The 21,275-nt window shown below is 44.0% G+C and overlaps 2 protein-coding genes across 2 annotated transcripts in view; both read right to left on the bottom strand.

The window, feature by feature from the left end:
• The window catches only part of SLC25A30 (solute carrier family 25 member 30), a 107,945-nt gene extending 89,747 nt beyond the window's left edge, over window positions 1–18,198 (bottom strand). The window contains exon 1 of the mRNA XM_081547366.1: window positions 18,019–18,198. The gene's annotated coding sequence lies outside the window, so the exon portion shown is untranslated. The remainder of the gene's footprint in view (window positions 1–18,018) is intronic.
• GTF2F2 (general transcription factor IIF subunit 2) overlaps window positions 6,767–21,275 on the bottom strand; it is a 179,443-nt gene continuing 164,934 nt past the window's right edge. Inside the window, exons 10-11 of the transcript XR_014070542.1 lie at window positions 18,019–18,198; window positions 6,767–6,924 (exon numbers count right to left, since the gene is read on the bottom strand). The gene's annotated coding sequence lies outside the window, so the exon portion shown is untranslated. The remainder of the gene's footprint in view (window positions 6,925–18,018; window positions 18,199–21,275) is intronic.

The following is a 21,275-nucleotide window of genomic DNA, read 5'->3' as shown; positions in this document are numbered from 1 at the left end:
CCACTTACCTCTGAAATGTACTAGTGGGAGAGAATTTTCAGACGGGTCAGTGCTATGAAGGTGACAATCATAGTGGGAGAGGTAACGTGAGCTTGCATGGAAAAGGCTGGAAAAACAGGAATAGCAATAGAGAAACGGTAGGAAGTGAAGAGTCCAAATAGTTGCCTAAGAAGGCGTATTTTGGATAGTTTTCTAGTTTGTGTCATCTGGGTCAAGATACTATGCAAGAATAACAGGTGGTAGGTACTTCCTGTACACATCAGAAGGCATGTGTTTTGTGTCACTTCTGTCTAGTAAGGAAGCTGAAAAGGAAGGAGATTATGTGGGTATCGGGGAGCAAAGCATGCAAGGCAAAAGAGTAGCAAATTGAAGTCGAGTGTGGTTGACGGGTTCAGGGGACAAGGTAGCCAGGATGCTGGGCCCAAGATGGCAGGAGGAGTGAGCTAGAGAAGTGCACAGGGAAAGAAACCAAATCACACAGGAGCCCCACGAGGGCTTTGTGTGGACGGGTGATGTGATCTGATCTAAAGGGTCATTTTGGGTGCTGGGGGGCCAGGTAAAAGCAAAGAGAACAGTGACGTATAATAGAGAGTGGCTTAATCTAAGGTGGTAATTGTACAGGTGATTTCAAAGAGGATTTGCTAAGGTGTTGAATGAGGTGAAAGAATAGATACAAGGGGTATGGCAAGTGTCTTGTCCTGATCATCTGGAAGAAAGGCGTTAACACAGGGAAGACAGAATAGGAAATCAAGAGTGCAGTTTTGAACAGGCTAGACAGATGCAGACTCAGGTGAATCGGGAAGATACCTGGAGAATTTGTCCAGAGAGACAGGTTTCCCACACTCTGAAGTAGGGCCTTCCTGTGAAACCTTTCTTAAGTGCAAATGGTATAAAGCAAAGCAGTAAACTCAGGGCAGATACATCTTGTTAATGGATGCATAGAATAAATTGAGATAAGCACAGATGCTCATATCTTGGAGCTATGGCAGCTTGATACAGAGATGCCGAGTGTAGTTCTGGGGTGCATGCTGTCTCTACTGAGGGCTCACTGCAAAGGAAATGCTGAATGCTGTTTTCAATTGTGACCCTTTTTTTTCTATAGAAGGAGCAATTTTCTCTGGATTTTGTTCGATTTGTGGAATCAAGTACTAGTGTAGCTTTCTAAAAGCAAACTTGTCTAGAAGGATGTCTGCTGGGACAAATGCATGACATTTGAAGCTAAAACAGTGAGGTCACCTAGATGGGATGGACTCAGCCCTCCAGTTTATTTCTTAAGAGCTTGTACATTGTGGGCTTCTCTGGTGGTCCAGACGTCTTATGGGAGTTTGAATGCCACAACTAAAGATTCTGCATGCTGAAACTAAGACCCTGAGCAGCCATATAAATATTTTAAAAAACCTAATTAGGTCACTGGTAAATATTGCATTGATGTAAATTCCATCTGAACTGCAGGGTTTAGGGTTTAACCAATAACTACAACTACACTGGCAAAACTGCAAGAAGAGCAGCAAAAATCTCAACCAACTTGAAAAAAATCCTGATAACAAACCTCCTTGTAAAGTTCTGACCATCTGTGCGTGCATGTGCTTGGAGCTGCGACCTGGGCTAGCAGCCAGAATCCTCAGTAATGGAATTTAAACCAGGGGACTTGAATTAACTGACACGACATCTTACTGACTGGTGACTTGGATTTAGGTCATACCATACAATTCTATGAGAAAAGTCTGGCTAACGACCCCCTCGTGGACCACAAGCCTTTTCTTGCAAAAGCTCATTTTGTGGCAATTGGTGACTGTTACCACAGACTTTGTCCATAAGAACTGAGGGCCCAACTTGCTGGTGTGGGGCTAGATTCATGACCCTCTGGGGCTGTGGACAATACTTAAAAATCACTGCATTGAAAGTTTTCTTTTGATACTGTATAAAAATGTGCGCTACTTGGGATATTTGGTTCTTTCTATAACCTTTAACATTGCATTATTCCAAAGGAAAAGTCCTTGACTAAAAAAGACTTTCAACATACACAAGTAAAGAAAAAGATGCTATGCACCTTTCATTGAATTAAAGCAGCTGCTGTGACAGCCATCTTGATAGATTTTGCAGATAAAGTTTAAAATGATTATAATGCTGGTGGTTGATGTTTATCCCACTGAAGTCCTTCAGGTCCATCCTTTGGTTCAGTGATTTCCAATACTGTGGGGGCATGTTTTCAACTACCAGCAAATTCCAGTTTTATTTTTTGAGAGCTTGTACATTGTGGGCTTCCCTGGCGTCTCAGGTGGTAAAGAATCGGCCTGCAATGCAGGAGATCTGGCTTCAATCCCTGGGTTGGGAAGATCCCCTGGAGTAGAAAATGGCAACTCACTCCAGAGTTCTTATCTGAAGAATCCCCACGGACAGAGGAGCCTGGTGGGCTACAGTCCATGGAGTCACAACAAGTCAGACACAACTGAGTGAGGAAGCACAGCACATTGTGGATTTGTGCTGCTAAAAATGACTGAAAGCCTCAAGTGGATGTGGTTTTAGCAGGAGTCCATACAACTCAGTGAGAAAAATGCCAACTATGAGCCTGGGGGAGGGGTTGGGATTCTTTCCAAAGTAACTGCTTGCTCAAAGATTTTTCCTTCAATGACCTCCCCACTCCTGCTCCAGGGCACACCTGACATCTGCTTTCTTTTATATATGTGTGGTGCTCTTTTGTGAGTTTCCAGGTAGAGTAGGGAGGGGGAGCACCATAAGCTGTGCTTTTGCATATATGACTCACCCTTTAGGAGAAACGAGAACTCATACGAGGCGACTCACATGTGTATGTTGAAGTCCTTTACTCCAGGACTTTTCTTTTGGAATAGTGCAGTGTTAAAGGTTATAGAAAGAAACAAATATCCAAAGGAGTAGCTCACTGGGAGAGGGCTAAGGCCACCATCACCTGTCAAAAGATTACAGTATTGTAACTTCCCTGGTGGTTCAGTGGTTAAGACTACTTCCACTGCAGGGGGCAAGGGTTTGACCCCTGGTTGGGGAACTAAAATCCCACATGCTGTGCAGTGTGACCAAGACATTTAAAAAAAAATTGCACTGTTAACTAAAATCAGAGCTACCTTATGATTGGCAATATCACTCCTGGGCATGTATCTAGAGAAAACTAATTTGGAAAGATACATGCTCCCCCGTGCAGCACTGTCTACAACAGCAAAGACATGGAAGGAGCCTTAACGTCCATCCACAGGTGAATGGACACATGTCATTATGTATATGTGTGTGTATCTATATACACACGATGGAATATTAATCATAAAAAGAATGAAATGACATTTGCAGCAACATGAACGGACCTAGAGATTATCACACTGAATGAACTAATAGACATAATACCGTGACATTGCTTATGTGTGGACTCTTTAAAAATGGTGTAATGAAGTTATTTTCAAAACAGTCACGTGCAAAAAACAAACTTACAGTTACCAGGGGGGAAAGGCCAGGAGGGATAAATTGGGAGATTTGGATTGACATAAAATAGCTACTAGGAACCTACTGTATAGTACAGAGAAGTCTCCTCAATATTCTAATTACCCATGTTGGGACAGAATCTGAATAAAGAGTGGTGGTGGTTTAGTCACCAAGGCTTGTCTGACTCTTGCGACCCCATGGACTAGCCTGCCAGGCTCCTCTGTCCATGGGATTCTCCGGGCAAGAATACTGGAGTGGGTTGCCACTCCCTTCCCCAGGGGATCTTCTCGACCTGGGAATCGAACGTGGGTCTCCTTCACTGTAGGCAGATTGTTTGCCAACTGAGCTACAAGGGAAGCCATATGTATAACTGGCTCACTTTGCTGTACAGCAGAAACAACACTGTAAATCAACTATAATAGAAATTGGCAGCTTCCCTGATAGCTCAGTTGGTAAAGAATCCGCCTGCAATACAGGAGACCCCGGTCCGATTCCCGGGTCGGAAAGATCCAATGGAGAAGGGATAGGCTACCCATTCCAGTATTCTTGGGTTTCCCTTGTGGCTCAATTGGTAAAGAATCTGCCTGCAATGCAGGAGGTCTGGGTTGGGAAGATCCCCTGGAGAAGGGAAAGGCTACCCACTCCAGTATTCTGGCCTGGAGAATTCCATGGACTGTATAGTCCATGGCGTCGCAAAGAGTCTGACATGACTGAGCAACTTTCACTTTCTAATAGAAATTAAAACAACAAAAAAATTTTTTTTAAGTTTACAGTATTTTAAATAGTCTCATAGAGCAACTAGACATTACTTAGTCCCGAGTTTCTGTCATTTAGTTTGACACCAGAAATCCAGTTGTGTACTTGGTGATTTTCCTCGTTTAAAGACAGCGGGAGAACCCTAGCTTATTATCAAACGCAGCTTGCCCATGGTCTTGACAACAGCACAGGGATATCAAATTACTCCACCAACTGCATAATCTACCATTCCCTGAGCAGCCGGTAGAAATTTGGCAAATCACAGAGAAAGTTGGTATTTTGTGGACAACTATTCAAAACAGAGCTAAACGTGTAATTTCCTTCTTGAGTAATTTGGAAGTCTCCCTCAAGAACTGCCAATTTATAGTTTGAGTCAGATATCTAAATATTCAACCTAGGGGGGAAAACTGGCAGGTGAGAGGGTGACAGTTATTGCACATGAAGTTAAAAGGAAAATATGCCTCTTGACTACCTCACACAGGAGGAACAGTGTGTATCAGCAGATGGCAAGTACAAAATTGGAAGCCCAGTCAACAACTCTTGGTGTGACGCGTTATAATAGCTTTCTCCATCACCTCGCAAGCACCCCATCCTGCCTAAGCCTCTATTGTATTGGCGCCACATGGATGGGTTTTGTCAGGTGGAACATGGGCTGGGTGGCAAGTACCCTTGGTGGCTGCTGTAATAGCAGGATGGCAAGTACCAGCTGCTGGCATCTATTAAAAGCAAAAGTGACTAAGCTTTTGAAAGTTGGTTAAGTAATGTGCCACCTGTTCTCTGCTCCACAAACAAGGGAGGAGGAGGGCTGAGAGTGAATGTGGGAGCAGCAGAGATTTTAGCACCCCAAGAGCATCCTGGAGGCTTGTGTTTCTGAGGGAGTCATCAAGCCCTGTGGTTTATGGAGCGGAGAGTTGTGCAAAACCACTTCCAGCTATTGCTAAGCTTCCTCTCTCAATATCAATATTTGACACGTGGCATGTGTCAAATGCCCTAGCTATTTCTTAGTGAGTTTGAGATTGATATGTACACTCTGATAAATTTAAAATGGATAATCAACAGGGACCTGCTGTAGAGCACAGGGAACTCTGCTCAATGTTACGTGGCAGCCTGGATGGGCGGGGAGTTTGGGGGAGAATGGATACGTGTGTACATATGGCTGAGTTGCTCTGCTGTGCACCTGAAACTGTCACAACACTGTTAATTGGCTATTCCCAGGTGGTCAGTGGTAAAGATTCCACCTGCAGGAGATTTGAGTTCGATCCCTGGGTAGGGAAGATCCCCTGGAGGAGGGCATGGCAACTCACTCCAGTATTCTTGCCTGGAGAATCCCCATGGACAGAGGGCTACAGTCCATGGGGTGGCAAAGAATCGGACACGACTTGGCAACTGGGCATGCACGCACATGCTCCAAGGTAAAATAAAAGGCAAAAAAAAATCCTGTGGTAATTTTGCTGGATATTCTCTCCTATCCCCTCAGGGTGCCTGTGCCTGAAGCCTTTTCCTACGCCCCCTCCCCATCTGCCTGCACTCATGCCTCGGGGGGATGGGAGAGGTGAGTGTGCTCTGCTGGAAGCTGGTAACCAGGCAGGTGGAGCAGGGTAAGATGGCCAGAAGTGGAGGGGGCTTATTGGTCTTGATGAATTTTGTTCTCTTGTGCAGATAGTAGGCAGCTGGCCAATATATAGTCAGATTCAGTCATGTATACTAAAAGTGCAAGTGTGAGCTTTGACCAGATGGAGTCTGACATTTGGCTCTTCTCCAACATGTGAGAAAAGCTGTGGACTCCTACAAATAACAGGAAGGTTTTAGGGTTGAGCACAGTCTTCCCATTCCAGACCGACTTCTGTTTTTTTTCTCAGTCATAGCTAAGACTGTGAGAATGACCCATTTGATGGAATGACCGACAGAGAATTCCCACAGGGTTATTCACCAAGAGGGTGTGTCCAAATTGCCAGGTGGGTCACCATATTTTTTTGTGGTGAGGATACTTAAGATCTACCTTCTTAACAAATTTCAACTATTCAATAAACCGTTACCTATAGTGGAAAAAAAAACCATCCTGCTAGCTGGGGACTGCATTTACTCCTTCTACTTTGTATCTGGGGCTTCCCAGGTGGCTCTAGTGGTAAAGAACCCACCTGCCAATGCAGGAAACATAAGAGATGCGGGTTTGATCCCTGGTTGGGAAGATCCCCTGGAGAAGGGCATGGCAACCCACTCCAGTATTCTTGCCTGGAGAATCCCATGGACAGAGGAGCCTGGTGGGCTACAGTCCATAGAGTTTCTGAGTCGGACCTGACAGAAGCAACTTAGCATGCACGCATGCACTTTGCATCTAGGTGTAGAACTTGTGAAGATGCCAATGGAAAACTATTTTTTAAAGGAAGCCACCCACCTTCAATATAAATATATTTCCTTCAATATAAACTTATCATGAAATTCTGTACAAAATCCTTCAGAGCTGGGCCACTTGCTTACCTGTTCAAGCTTCCCTGCCTCTCTTTACCATCTGCTCTCTGATGCGAGGGGGAGCGCAGGCAGTGTGACTCTGACCCTCTGCATGAAAGTCTTGTTCTTTTATTGAAGATTGCACTGCATTTTATCTTGGAAGAGTTTACTGGTTCCTCCAACCATTCCATCCACCCTCCGTGCTCCAGTGAGGTAACTGTCCTCCACTTTACTGAAGTCACTGAATTCCTTGTCTTTGGATCACTGTTATTCCTGAAATCAAGGAGGGGGTTTTGTCAGTCTCCCTTCTTTGCCGATGGCATTCCGTACAGATTTGCTGATGGAGTAAATAGTGAGCTTTCACCAGTCCCTGAGTGTTCTGAGCTACACTTCCCTGTGTGGCTCCTGTTTTCAAACACAGTCTCTAAGTTTGGAAAAGTGGATAACCAGACCAGAATGTGTGGTCTGTAGGAGAGCAGTATCTTCTTGCTGAAGTGCTTTCGTCACAAGCCACTGGTCCCAGCAGTCCCTAATGGAGTCAAAGGTGAAGGTACCTAATTGCAAAGAATGCAAAATGCTTCTCTTCTGTCTTACTGGTGAAATATTTCTTTTTCAGAGCACCTCACATGTGTAAATCCTCAGCTTCCCCTAGTGTCTAGAATGAACGGTGATGTTCTTTGTATTGGCTACTGCATGAGGAGCTTTTTCTTATCCCATTCTGGATTCCCAAGTTATGGCCCATGTGTGATTCCGCAGTGGGAGATGTGCATTTTGCTGAGTCTTGAAAAATGTAGCATCCTTGTCTCATCCCTGGTGGTGCTTCAGAATTACCTGGTATGATTTTTCGAAATACAGATGGAACTCTTTGCACCCCACATTACAGACAGAGGAGTTTCTATATATTAAGGTGGAAACTGAAAAGAATCTTAAATTTTCCCTATTTTCAAGCTAAAAAGTTAGCCTACCACAGTTCCATGTACATTTTATGAAAAGACTTCCCTGGTGGTCCAGTGGCTAAGACTCTGCACTGACAATGCAAGCGCCCGGGTTCGATTTCTGGTCAGGAACTAGATTCCACATGCTGCAACTAAGAGTTTGCATGCTATAACTAAGATTCAGCATAGCCAAGTAAATAAATAAAATACTTTAAAAGACACAAGACCTCTAGGTCAGACATAACGGTTTACCACTCACAGCAAAAACAGTGGCCAGAGCAGCATCTTGCATTGGGTCCCATCCACCACCCCCAACAGAGTGACGTGGTGAGGGCCAGATGGTCCCAGCTCTTGCAGTGGGGTGCACCATAGCAGAAATTAGGAGCTTACAAGGCTACTAACATATCTGCCCATCCTTCCCTCTGGATAAGCACATTACCTACATACCTGGAATGTAGGCAAATCTCTGCAGGAAATGGGAAGATATCTCTAGTTTAAGGTGTCTCTGAGGAGCTACATCTCCAAATCTCTTCAGAGGGATACCCTGTCTCTAGATTCCAAGGATGTCTATTATTTAAACGTATTCTTTGCAAATGTGAAGATGATTCAGAGAAATGGAAAGCTATCTCATGCTCTTGGAGGTTGGAAGAATTAATTGTGTTAAAATGGCCATACTACCCAAAGTAATCTATAGATTTAATGTGATCTCTATCAAATTACCCATGACATTTTTCACAGAACTAGAACATATAATCCTAAAATTTATATAGAACCATAAAAGACCCAGAATTGCCAAAGTAATCATGAGCAGAAGGAACACAGCTGGAGGCATAACCCTCCTAGACAATACTACAAAGCTATAGTAATCAAAACAGCATGGACCTGGCACAAAACAGACATATGGATCAATGGAACAGAATTAAAAAAACAAAACAGAAATAAGCCCACACACCTATGGTCAGTTACTCTCCAACAAAGGAGGCAAGAATATACAATGGAGAAAAGACAGTCTCTTCAGCAAGTGGTGTTCAGAAAGCTGGACAGCCTCATGTAAATCAGTGAAGTCAGAACACTCTCTCACATGATACACAAAAATAAACTCAAAATGGCTTAAAGACTTAAATATAAGACATGACACCATGAAACTCCTAGAATAAAACATAGGTACACCATTCTCTGACATAAATTATACTGATGTTTCCTTAGGTCAGTCTCCCAAGGCAATGAAAAGAAAAGCAAAAATAGACAAATGAGACCTAATCAAACTTAAAAGCTTTTGCACAGCAAAGGAAACCATAAACAAAATGAAAATACAACCACCTATGGACCGGGAGAAAATATTTGCAAACAATGTGACAGACAAGGGATTAATTTCCAAAGTACACAAACAGCTCATATAACTCAGAAAATGGGCAGCAGACCTAAATGGACATTTCTCCAAAGAAGACATACAGATGGTCAACAGGCACATGAAAAGGTGCTCAACATCACTAATTATAGAAATGCAAATAAAAACTATAATGAGGTATCACTTCAAACTGGTCAGAATGGCCATCATTAAAAAGTCTACAAATGACAAATGCTGGAGAGAGTGTTGAGAAAAAAGAATCCTACACTTCTGGTGGGGAATGTAAATTGGTACAGCTAATACAGAGAACAGTATGGCAGTTCCTGGGCCTTCCCTGGTGGCTCAGATGGTAAAGAATCTGCCTGCAATGTGGGAGACCTGGGTTTGATCCCTGGGTTGAGAAGATCCCCTGGAGGAGGGCATGGCAACCCACTCCAGTATTCTGGCCTGGAGAATCCCCAAGGACAGAGGAGCCTGGCAGGTTACAGTCCATGGGGCCACAAAGTTTTGGACACAACTGAGTGACTGAGCACAACACAGCACATATGGCAGTTCTTAGAAATCTCACAATAGAGGTACTATATGATCCAGGAATCCCACTCCTGGGCATATATCAGAGAAAACGCGAATTCAAAAAGATACATGCACCCCAGTGTTCATAGCAGCACTGTTTACAGCAGTCAAGACATGGAAGCAAACTAAAAGTCCATCGACAGACAAATAGATAAAGACGATGTGGTCTATCTATCAACCTATCCATGTATGTATACACACAGAGACACACACACACACAATGGAATACTCAGTTCAGTTCAGTTCAGTTGCTCAGTCGTGTCCGACTCTTCGCAACCCCATGGACCACAGCACGCCAGTTCTGCCTGTCCATCACTAACTCCCTGAGTCCACCCAAACCCATGTCCATCGAGTTGATGATGCCATCCAGCCATCTCATCCTCTGTCGTCCCCTTCTCCTCCTATCTTCAATGTTTCCCAGCATCAGGGTCTTTTCCAATGAGTCAACTCTGCGTATGAGGTGGCCATAGTTTTGGAGTTTCAGCTTCAGCATCTGTTCTTCCAGTGAACACCCAGGACTGATCTCCTTTAGGATGGACAGGTTGGATCTCCTTGCAGTCCAAGGGACTCTCAAGAGTATTCTGCAACACCACAGTTCAAAAGCATCAATTCTTCAGTGCTCAGCTTTCTTTATAGTCCAACTCGCACATCCATACATGACCACTGGAAAAACCATGGCCTTGACTAGACGGACCTTTGTTGACAAAGTAATGTCTCTGCTTTTTAATATGCTGTCTAGGTTGGTCATAACTTTCCTTCCTAGGAGTAAGTGTCTTTTAATTTCATGGCTGCAGTCACCATCTGCAGTGATTTTGGAGCCCCCAAAATAAAGTCAGCCACTGTTTCCCCATCTATTTGCCATGAAGTGATGGGACCAGATGCCATGATCTTAGTTTTCTGAATGTTGAGCTTTAAGCCAACATTTTCACTCTCCTCTTTCACTTTCATCAAGAGGCTCTTTAGTTCTTCTTCACTTTCTGCCATAAGTGTGGTGTCATCTGCATATCTGAAGTTATTGATATTTCTCCCGGCAATCTTGATTCCAGCTTGTGCTTCATCTAGCCCAGCATTTCTTATGATGTACTCTGCATATAACTTAAATAAGCAGGGTAACAATATACAGCCTTGACGTACTCCTTTTCCTATTTAGAACTAGCCTGTTGTTCCATGTCCAGTTCTAACTGTTGCTTCCTGACCTGCATACAGATTTCTCAAGAGGCAGGTCAGGTGGTCTGTTATTCCCATCTCTTTCAGAATCTTCCACAGTTTATTGTGATCCATGCAGTCAAAGGCTTTGGCATAGTCAATAAAGCAGAAATAGATGTTTTTCTGGAATTCTCTTGCTTTTTCAATGATCCAGCAGATGTTGGCAATTTGATCTCTGGTTTCTCTGCCTTTTCTAAAACCAGCCTGAACATCTGGAAGTTCACGGTTCACGTATTGCTGAAGCCTGGCTTGGAGAATTTTGAGCATTACTTTACTAGCGTGTAAGATGAGTACAATTGTGCAGTAGTTTGAGCATTCTTTGCATTGCCTTTCTTTGTGATTGGAATGAAAACTGACCTTTTCCAGTCCTGTGGCCACTGCTGAACAACCCAGTCATAAAAAGAATGAAATAATGCCATTTGCAGCAACATGGATGGACCTAGAGATTATAATACTGAGTGAAGTAAGTCAAAGACAGACATTGTATGATATCAATTATATGAGGAATCTATAAAATAATACAAATGAACTTATATACAAAACAGAAACAGGCTCACAAACACAGTAAACAAAGTTATGGTTACCAAAGGGGAAAGGGGCGGAGGAGGGATAAATGAGGAGTTTGGGATTAGGAGATACAATGTACCATACACAAAATAGATAAACCACAAAGTCCTATTACATACCACAGCAACTATATTCAGTATTTTGTAATAAACCATACAGAAAAATGTGAAAAAGAACAAAAATATTTGAATCACTTTGTTGTACACCTGAAACTAACACAACACTGTAAATCAACTAAACTTCAATTAAAAAAAAACAAAACACCCAAATATGCCTTTTTCTCAGAAGACCCAGACCATACTGGGATGTGAGAAATTCTTGAAGAATTGTTTTCCAAGGTGCAAACTGATAAGAAAAAGAACAGCAACTCTAGAAGGAAAATTGGCAAGGAGTATAATCAGAGAGTTCACAGAAAAGAGACTCCTCCTCACTCAGAATACAGCAATACAAGTAAAAACTGCACTCTGATATTATTTCTGATGGGCTTCTCTGGTGGCTCAGTAGTAAAGAACCCATTTGCCAATGCAGGAGATGCAGGTTTGATCCCTGGGTGAGGAAGATCCCCTGGAGAAGGAAATGGCAATCCACTCCAGTATTCTTGGCTGGAAAATCCCATGGACAGAGAAGCCTGGTGGGCTACAGACCATGGGGTCACAAAAGAGTTGGACACAACCTAGAGACTAAACAATAGCAACAATAATTCTTTCCGACCCATCAGATTGCAGAGATAGAACATTTTGCTATTCCTCTGTTGTGGAGGCTGCACACAACAGAAACAAGCACCCCTGAAACTAACACATCGCATCACAGATGCACACAACCACTGACCATGACCTTCCTTTCTGGGAATTTATTCTACTTAGATAGTCACTGCAAATGAACTAGTGTATATAGAAAATGTTTCTTTGAGGTATCATTTGTGATAGTGATGGAGGGCTGTTTGAATAAATTATGGCATTGTCTCAGTCCACGTGGGCTCCTATAAAAAGTACCATAAACTGAGTGGCTTGAATAGCGCAGTTGTTTCTCACAGTTTTGGAGATTGGAGAATAATCAGGTTCTGGTGAGGGCCCACTTCCTGGTTTGGAGATGGCCATCTTCTCACTGTGTCCTCACGTGGTATAAGATGGTGAGGGAGCTTTCTGGGGTCTCTTGTAAGAACTCTAATCCCATTCATGAGGGGTCCACCCTTATGACCTAATCACTTCTCAACGGCCCCATTCCTAATAGCATCACATTGGAGGTTAGAATTTCCACAGATGAATTTTGGGAATGCGTACCCACAGCAGGTGTTGTGCAGATTGAAATATTTATTTATTGAAATAATATGCAATTATAAGAATGAAGAAGTCTTCATGTACTGCTATGAAATAATCTTCAAAAAATATTTTTGTCTGAAAAAGCAAAGTACAGAATAGTGTGTTCAGGAAAAAAAAAAAAAAGCGTATTTGTTAGTAGGGGCATAGAATGTCTCTGAAGGATACACAGGACTTCCCAGGCGGCGCTAGTGGCAAAGTACCCACCTGCCAATGCAGGAGACTGTTAAGAGATGGGGGTTCAACCCCTGGGTGGGGAAGATCCCCTGGAGAAGGAAATGGCAACCCACTCCAGTATTCTTGCCTGGAGAATCCCAGGGACAGAGGAGCCTGGCGGGCTACAGTCCAGGGGGTCACAAAGAGTCAGACACAACTGAAGTGACTTAGCACACAAAGGACAGACAAAGATAGGAAACCTTTGGGAGGAAACTGGAAACTCTCCAGGAAGGAGACTCCTCACTGTGGACGTTTTGTAATCTTTGATTCGTGTGAATGTGTTACTCATTAAACGAATTCAATGTTTTACAAGCTGAGCCCCACACCACACCTACTGAATCAGAATGTCTACATTTAAAAAGTCCCTCTGGAGATTCTGTCACCAGCTTGGGGCTGAAGAACCAGTTTTACAGCAGGAACTATGGGCAGAAAATGACTTCACTAGATAACCAAACAGCAAACAACCAGCATAGCTAGTTCACAGTTCCCACCCTCTGGCTGGAACAAAATATAAAGCAGCAGAGTAGAAAGAAGTCTCAAAAGTCAACGAATGGGGCCTTCCCTGGTGGTCCAGTGGCTAAGACTCCTCCCTCCCAATGCAGGGGGCCTGGGTTAGATCCCTGGAACTAGATCCCACACGCCGCCACTACGAGTTCACATATCACAACTAAAGATCTGGCATGTCACAACCAACACATGGCAGAGCCAAGTAAAAACATAAATATTAAAAAAAAGAGGACTTCCCTGGTGGTACAGTGGATAAGAATCCACCTGCCAGTTCAGGGGACATGGGTTCGACCCCTGGTCTTGGAGGATTCCACAGGCCACAGAGCTACTAAGCCTGTAGCCACAACTAGTGAAGTCTGCTAGCCCAGAGCCCCACGCTCTGCAGCAAGAGAAGCCACCGCAAGGAGAAGCCAAACATTGCAGTGAAGTGTAGCTCCCGCTTGCTGTGACCAGAGAAAGCTCTCCCACGGCAACAAAGACCCAGCGCAACCAAAAATGATAAATAATACATAAATAACAGAGAAGTCAACAAATGCTCCCCCCTTCTGTGCTCAGGGCCCTCAACCTACAGTCCTCTTGGCCAACGTGCCCTGAGAGCCTTGCATTTCTGCAGGTGGCCTGGCCTCATTTTCCACAGGCTATGTTAACATTTTAATGCACTTAAACTTACATTTTTTGGGGGGAAGGGGCAGTTTACAATAGCACACACGTAACTCATGGGGCTGGACTTCCTACTAGCTGAAACTCCTGTCTTTCAGACGTGCCCCCACAGACACGGGTGCTGCTGCACACGCAGGAAACTTATTAATACATTGTGACAGTTTTCTCACTTTGCACACCAGATGTTTCAGCATCTGATTTGTGCCATATGTGGTTTCCTTCCTTATTCTTTTTTCTGAAATTCCATTTTAGGCCTGCTAAAGTACATGGAAGATGATACCGTTTTGCATTCATTTGGCAAACATAAGAAAAAAGTCATTATTTCAAATTCTGGAAGAAAGCATGTAGGATGAGCACAGTGCGGAGGTGATGTCTTGAAATCTGGGTTCTAACTGAAACCCCAACGTGTAATAACTGTGAGAACTGCAACATCTTAACTTCTCCAGGCCTTAGTATCTTCCTCTAGAAAATGCAGACTAATACTCTGGTTCAATAAATGGAGGATATCATAGGAGTCTCTTTACCATGAGAAATTCTTTTTTTTTGCGTCGTGCCAAATGGCCCAACCAGGGATTGAACCTGTGCCCTTGGCAGTTAAAGCAAGGAGTCCTAACCACTCGACTGCCTGGGAGGTCCCAGGAAATTCTTATACACTGGTCTCTACTGTGAATCAGGTGCAAAATATGGGATGCCTGTTCACATTCTCTTTAAAAGTATTTTTTTAATTTTTAGTCTTTATTGAGTTTCTTACAATATTGCTTCTGTTTCATGTTTCGTTTTCTTGTTTTTTGTTTTGGTCACAAGGCACGTGGGATCCTAGCTCCCAGGCCAGGGATTGAACCCACAAGCCCTGCACTGGAAGGTGAAGTCTTAACCACTGGACAGCCAGGGAGGTCCCCACACTCTCTTTTAGATAGCCCTGATAAATGTTTCAAAAATATGTTTTAGCTCATGGGCATTACCTACTACCTGGTCACTGTCCTCAAAACTTATTTTCACTCAAAGTCTCCTTGCCATCATTCATTCAGCGGTTTGAGAGACGGCTGACAACACAGGTTTGTGGACTAAACCCTGGATGGGGAGCCAGGACTCCTGACTCCAGTGCCGGCCCAGACCCCCAAAGCCACAGAGCAGTGGTCCAAGATAAGATGATTAGGTCTTCCCATCTTCTATACATCTATGCTTCCTGAGCCCTTAGGCCATTGATTCTTTATTCAAACTTGTCTGAGTCATTCTAAGATTCTCGTTCAGCATTAACAAGTCGTTAGATGTCACTTTAAAATGGGTGAGCTGGGACTTCCCTGGCAGTCTGGTGCTTAGGTCCAGTGCTTACGACTCTGAGCTTTCACTGCAAGGGGCGAGCGTTCCATCCCTAGTCAGGGAAGTTCCACCTGCTGGCATGGTGAGGCAAAAAAAAAAATCTAAAATGAGTAAGCTGGGGATTCCAGTGGTTAGGACTCGGTACTTTCACTGCCTTGGGTGCAGGTTTGATCTCTGGTGGGGGATCTAAGATCTCACAAGCTACATGGAGCAGCCAAAGGGAAAAGCGGGGAGGGGGTGAGCCTAGCATCTTCCTGTGCTGTATGAATCTTCCCTCTGCATGTTCATGTTCTTCTTATTTCCAAAACAGAACATTAAAAATGCAAAGCTGGTTTTAGTCTTGTAGGGTGATGCCTTCGCCTTTGGTCTGTTTCTGGAGGAAATGCTGGAAACGGGCCTGAAAGGCCGTGCTGTTGTACCTGGGGCCGGAAATGCCAGGTCACAGCCCTTCCCGCAGATGCCTGGCCATAGAGTGGAGGATGGAAAGTATGTGTCCAAGGACTGATGGAATAAGATTCGTATTTCATGGCAGGATGAGAAGAATTTAAACATAAAACCGTTCTCTGCCTGTTCAGGCCTCCTCCCTCTCCTTTCGTGTGTGTGTGCATTTACATTAACCAGACCTCCTCGGTGGATAACCTTCCTTCTTAATCTCAACAAAGTTTACAACTTCTTAGGAGATAACCTTCTTTCTTAGTCTTGTAAGGGGCCAAGAGGACCCCTGACCCAGGACTTGCTCTGTAGTGTAATCTGGATTGTGTAAACGGTCTATAATGTGTACAGCTCTCTGTCTCAAAAACTTGTATAACTTGACCTCTAACAGGCAGAACAGTCCTCAGAACTTTCTGAGTGGTTGTTTCCTTGTCCTAATCCTCGGTTTGGCTTTAGTAAAATGAATTTCCATTTCTTTTTAGACTGACTAATTAATTTTTTCATTGACAGGACATTAGGACGTGAAATAAAATTCATATTATGGCAAGACAAGAAAAATTTAAACATAAAAGATCTTCTCTGCCCTTTGGCCCCCTCTCTTCCCCCTACTGTGCATTGTGCATCTGCCTTGTGCATGGACCAAACCTCTACCATCCACAGAAATACCTGCTCAACCATAAAGAACAATGTTCTCCTAGCATCAACACAAGACCACACCTTAAAAGATAACATTCCTTCCTGATCTTCCAAGGGGTCACATGACCCACCTCGATGGCGACTAGATCTGGATCGTGTAAATTGTCAATAATACGTCGCTTTGATGCACGATCTGTCTCAAAAAGCTTATGTGAACTGCATCTTGACTTCTAAGGAGCAGAACGGTTCTGGAGCTTTCTGAGAATCTCTTCCTGGATTATAATCCTCAAATTTGGCTTGAATAAAACTTTCCAATTCTTTCTTAGATCGACTGATTCTGTTTTTGTCTACATGGAGAAGGAACACCTAGTTGGCTGATGCTAAATATATCCAAGCAACCAATACTATCGTCCTCTCCCTTCTGAGAATCTGCAATCAAAAAAGATCCAGGCTTAGATTGCTGCAGAAAGGGTTTATGGCAGGAAAAACAAGGAATTTCCACCAGGCTTTCAGGCACTGACATGACCTGCTAATAAGGTTTTATGGGATGATTAAAGTGGCAAAACTGGGTATCATTCTGGAATGTTTTTCACACATCCCTTCCTAGAGGCAAGGGGCTGTGTGAAAGTATGGACAATGTGTGGGGTCTTCCAGCCTGTGCTTTTTTTTTTTTAAGTAATTATTTATTTGGCTACATCGGGTTTTAGTTGCAGCATGTGGGATCTTTTGTTGCAGTGCACAGACTCTCTGGTTGTGGCTCATGGGCTTAGTTGCTCCTCAGCATGTGGGATCTTAGTTGCCCGATCAGGGATCGAACCCATGTCCCTCACATTGCCAGGTGGATTCTTAACCACTGGACCACCAGGGAAGTCCCAGCCTGCGGTTGATGGCTTCTGCAGGCCTCATGATGTGGTTGCGGAGAAGGCAATGGCAACCCACTCCAGTACTCTTGCCTGGAAAATCCCATGGATGGGCAGCCTGGTGGGCTGCCGTCTATGGGGTTGTACAGAGTCGGACACGACTGAAGAGACTTAGCAGCAGCAGCAGCAGCATGCTGTGGTTGCAGAATATTGTTTCCCTCCTCTTCATGCTTGGGTCCTCAAAATAGATGTTCTCACTTCACTGTGTCCTGATATTCTTGGACCCTGCCTCCCTCCCACTGAGATTCTAGCTGGAGCTAAAAACTGGACCAACTTCACTTATTTCCTGTCTGTCATAGGCAGATCTTTTTAAAGTCCTTCTTTGAGAGAAAAGACAACTCCAAACTTCGATATGGCTGGGTTGGAGACTTCCCTGATGGTCCAGCAGTTAGGACCCCATGCTTCCATTGCAGGGGGCACAGGTTCGATTCTTGGTCAGGGTACCAGGATTCTGCATGCTGCACAGTGAGACAAATATATATATATATATATACACACACACATACACATATATACCTGGTTGAGTTGAAAACAACTTCCCAGGTGGCACCAGTAGTAAAGAATCTGCCTGCCAATGCAGGCAATGCAAGAGACATGGGTTCAATCCCTGGGTGTGGGAAGATCTGCTGGAGTAGGAAATGGCAACCCACTGCAGTATTAGAACATTTTAGAGTTGAGACATGTGGTAAATTGAATGAATGATGGCCCCGCTGGTCCATCTGGACCCCTACCTTTGTGACTTTGTAGCTCCTTCCATCAAGAGGTGAAGTCTGTTGCCTGCCTCTCCACCTCCAGCCTTGTGATTTGCTTTGACCAGGAGACTGGCAGAAGTAAGTTTAGGCTTCCAGAGGTCTTGAGCACTTCTGTTCTCTGGGAGCATTGCCTCCACCAGAACCATTCTGGGCTGGCTGCTGGAGGATGAGAGACCAGGCAGAGGAGCAGTGAGTCCTTGCAGCTGACATCATCCCAGAACTGCCAACTGACTAGCCAGCTGACGCAGATGCACGAGAAAGCCTGGCCAAAATGAAACAAGACCAGAACCACCCAGCTAAGCTTGGCCGAAACTGCTGATCTACAGAAGCTTAAGCTAAGCAGATGGTGGTTGCTTTAGGGCACTAAGTTTGGGGTTAGTTTATTCTGCAGCCTTATTTTGGTAATTATTTACCATTTCAGGAGAAGACAAGGTTTTCCTGGTGGCTCAGATGGTAAAGAACCTGCCTGCAGTGTGGGAGACCCAGGTTTGATCCGTGGGTTGGGAATATCCTCTGGAGAAGGGCATGGCAACCCACTCCAGTAATCTTGCCTGGAGAATCCCATGGACAGAGGAGCCTGGTTGGTTACAGTCCATGGGGGTCACAAAAGAGTTGGATACGGCTGAGTGACTAACACTTTCACTTTCAGGAGAAGACAAAGGAATTGTTCTGATCATTAGAACTACGATTACCACATTTATACCACCAGCCATGTCTTCTGCCTTGAATTTCAGACCCACATATCCAACCACCTACCCAGCAATAGCACCCCCACAGCCTCCTGTAGCCACAGCCTTCCCTATCTCAACAAATGAACAACTTCATCTTTCCAGTGATTCAGCCTGAAACCTTGGCTTCATCTTTGACTTTCCTCTCTTTCAAATTCTACATCCAGTTTATTAGCAAATCCCAGGGACTCTACCTTCAAAATATATCCAGAACCTGTCTGCTTTTTACTACCTCCATGGTTACTGGCTTGATCCAAGCTCTTGCCTGGATAACCATAGGAGCCTGCTGACTGACTTCCCTGCTTCCAAACTGACCAATCTGCAGTTTAATCTTAACACTTGGTCTTTCTAGAACAACTCGGATCATCCTCTTCTTTGCTTAAAATCCTCTGGTGGCTTCACAAATCACCCAGGGTGAAAAGCCTCAGTGTTTACAGTGTCCTAGGAAGTCCTTCATGAGCTGTTCCCTCAGTATCTTTCTTGTGGCATGCAGCGTCCCAGTTCCCTGATGGGGGATCGAACCTGCGCCCCTACAGTGGAAGCATGGAGTCCTAACCACTGAACCGCCAACTACTCAACTACTGTTTCTTGATTTTTTAGTTTCAGAGTTTAGATATTATCTTTTGACGTCCTCCTTGGAAGATGAGGATTGAGCTTTCTTGCTGTCCCCCACTCGCATCTGACCTCTGTCTTTACTCCTTCTCCATCCTCCCATACAATTATCTCACAATTTAGTTAAATTAACAATCTTGAGGGGCTTCCCTGGTGGTCCAATGGTTAAGACTCCAGGCTCCCAATGCAGGGGACCCAGGTTTGATCCCTAGTTGGGGAAGTGGGTCTCGCATGCCACAACTAAGATCTGGGGCAGCCAAAAAGCAAAAGCAAAAATCAAATCATGATATGGCTATGTATTTTTTCCAAATGGAGCCATATAATAACATTCCTTTAATTTTTACTGGAGTTAATAATTCTCATATTCCCTTCTGCTTTGCTTTCTGGGAAGTCACCACTAATACATCCTTTAAGCTCTCTGCAAGAAATGTAACCTGCCTCTCAAAACTCGAAGTGCTCCAGGCCCTACTAGGCCCACTTTTTTTTTTTTCTGGGAGGGCTCCCTGGTGGAGCCTGTTTCCTTCCTGCTCCAGTCCAGACTAGTGTCCATGCCTGTTGCCTGTGGTCATGTGGCGACCTCTCCCCTCAGCCTGTATTCCCTTCATTACACACCTAAATTCTGTCTTGGTGAAGTAGCTCTCTTATGGTTTATTCGGAGGTTACATTTTTTTGAGACTTTACTTGCATAAAATACCCTTATTTCAAAGGGTACTCTCCTCTCACATTTGATGATTGATAATTTGGCTAAGTATGGACTTCCAGACTGGGAAGAATCATCTGTCAGATTTTTGACATTGTCCAGAAATCCACTGTCTTCTAGATTCCAGTGTTGCAGCTGAGAAGTCGCCATTCTAATCATCACTTCTTTGCATGTCAACTGCTTCTTCTCCTCTCTTGGAGTTTTTAGGATCTTCTCTTTGTTCTTGGTGTCCTGAATTTCCTCGGTAAGTGTCTTTGTACATGACTGACAGTCATTTTAACTTGGATATGTTTTTAATTTCCTAGGGATTTTCTTGAAAAAAACAAGTATTTTTCCTTCCACTTTCTCAGTTCTCACTTTCTGAGTTTTTCATTATTCAAATGTTGGATCTCCTGGGCATGCTTCTTGGGGGGTGAGATTTAGCATAATCTGATGTCCAACAGCTAACAGTGCCACCAAGGAACCCAGTTCACGTATAAGGTGTCAGCTGGCTATGCCAAGCACATGCCCATAGCTCAGTGCATGTAATTCAGGACTCGAGTATGAAGAGACCACCTTGTTAGTATGTGGCTGGGTGCTGGGAGTCCGCAGTTAACACTGGGGCAAGTGGTGAAAAAAGCACACAGGAGCTTTTTACAACATCCGTTAGGGAGCATCAAATATCCTCATATTTGTACCATCTTTTATGGATTGAAATGGTTTTTTACACACATGTTATAATTTCACATAACATGGGTCAGAATCTCAAGATCTTAGCTGCCTCTACAGAGCAGTGAGCCTGGAACCGGGCAGATTAGGAGACCTGAGTCACGGTTTTCCAGTCTTCAAGAAGATCATCTGCTCCCTGTGTTACAAGGATTGTCTCTCTTTTTTTTTCAACTGATTGTCGTTTTGCCTTGGGAATGTGTCTGGACCCATTTCTCAGTGTGTTCTGCACAGTCACAGTAGCTGTGTATCTCGGTGAAGGCAGAGAGGCCTCGAGGAGGGTGTCTGTTATTATATAACGACATGGTGTGTTGTCAGGCACACAGCCCAAAGCCTGTCACCCATCCCACATGGGAGTTATTACACAGTGACGCTCCCCTGCAGTGTCTTGTTACATTAGCCTTTCCTTCTCTTTCTTAGATTTCTTTAAAATATTCCCCTTGTATATAAACAATTTCTTTTAAAAATTTGAAAGTAGCTATAACCTTCCA

Source organism: Giraffa tippelskirchi, chromosome 12 (assembly GCF_054371585.1).
Source record: "Giraffa tippelskirchi isolate mGirTip1 chromosome 12, T2T-mGirTip1v1.2.pri, whole genome shotgun sequence".
Classification (NCBI taxonomy): domain Eukaryota; kingdom Metazoa; phylum Chordata; class Mammalia; order Artiodactyla; family Giraffidae; genus Giraffa; species Giraffa tippelskirchi.
The sequence above is the reverse complement of the archived record's forward strand: the minus strand, read 5'-3'. Positions and strand labels throughout refer to the sequence as shown.